The sequence below is a fragment of the Mustela nivalis genome (assembly GCF_964662115.1).
Source record: "Mustela nivalis genome assembly, chromosome: 2".
NCBI classification, from domain to species: Eukaryota; Metazoa; Chordata; class Mammalia; order Carnivora; family Mustelidae; genus Mustela; species Mustela nivalis.
Window position 1 is genome coordinate 165,987,051 of NC_139021.1, and position 1,659 is coordinate 165,988,709.

The window sequence follows — 1,659 nt, forward strand, 5'->3', positions numbered from 1 at the left end:
GAAGGGCTCCCTGCCCTGCACAATATGTGGCCAGAATGACCACTCTTTAAATGTTTGTTTGAACAGAGAGATGGACAGTGCGTGGTGAAGATATTTGCATTTAGGAGGAAGATTTTAGCTTTCTCTAATTTATGCTTGGGTTGGCAACTTCTTCACTGACCCCATATACCTTCCACAAGGAAACAGAAGGACCTGCCTGGTAAGAATAGACACAGCCAGAGCAATTACTCTTATCTTCCCATTCTCTCCTGGTTAATTATACGATGATTTCAGTATCCTACATATTCACTTAGTAGGAAAATCCTATTTACTTACCTCCAGTCAGGGATATTTACTTCCTCTAAAAACCCATGGAACCTGGTACGTAATAGCTCAAAAACACTTAGAAAATATTAGAAGATGGTGTAATGGGAAAAGTCAATCAGTCCAATTCCTTTATACGATCGATGACAATGAAATCGGGAAGGGGAAGGTATACTGATTATCAAAGGAACAGATTACTTTTTCTGGCTTGACTAAATTGAGACAGGAAATGACTTACCTTCCCTACGATCTATTATGCAGGTTGAGACCTATATCTCAAGTGTTAAGAGCATTAAACATAGGACTCAAAAAAATTCAAATTAAATATGAACATGTGATGGGACCCTTGAGGGACTACTTCTGCCAGGCTAGACACTCTGACCCTAAAAATGTTCATAGTGAGCATTTCATTTGTTGATGCCCAGGGTCAAGAATATGAACCTCCAGCAAGAAGGGCTATGGGGACTGCTTTCTCATCATGAAACAAGGATAATGTGGGATACTAGAGGAGATTCAGGTGCCTCTAATATCTGGAGTAGCAACCACACAACCTGGGTTGTGTGGGTTTTTCCACTTAAAAGTTTTTCCACTTTTAAGATTAAATAACACATACTGAGAGACTTAACATCTGAGCTATGATACTTATCTTTCAGTTTTCTCTAAAATGTATATGTGTATTGCAATAGAGGACAATGTCAGTATGTGTCCAAATGCAGTATGAAGCAGGAGGATGCCATAATGGAGAATCACTAGGTGATATTTAAGAAATACCAATCTTTCTAATATGCATGGTAGTTAAAATCAGTAAACTATTGACTGTCAAGTGATAGTATTTATAATGTTGCCTCAAAAACTCTAGATTCTATCATTCTAAACATAGACTTTCTCAAAAATGATATATTATATATCATTTTGTGACAAATATGAAAAGTCATTTATTGTACTGTCTATGAATGTTGGGGAGAGGGATATCATGAGGGGTCTCCAATGATTTTATATCTCTGCAACCTGAGGCAGAGAAGTCGGGAGGGAGAGATATTCATTCAGTCCAAGTTTTGACAGGAAATTTATTTGCGAACTGGATAATTATAGATCTCCTTTACTGTGAAGGAAGGAAACAAAGAAAATGAGGCTGTCATGGGTACTCAATATGCGCTGGGCACTGGGCCCTATTCTTCACATGTCTCAACTCATGTAATCCTCACGACAACCTTGGGAGTAGGTATAACTATCCTAATTACATGGACGTGCAAATTGAGGTAAAGAGGTTAAATAACGTAAGTGCTTGGTCTGTGACTCAGCCTAGATTTGATCCCTTGATTCTCTGACACATAAAGCCATATTCTTTCACTAATG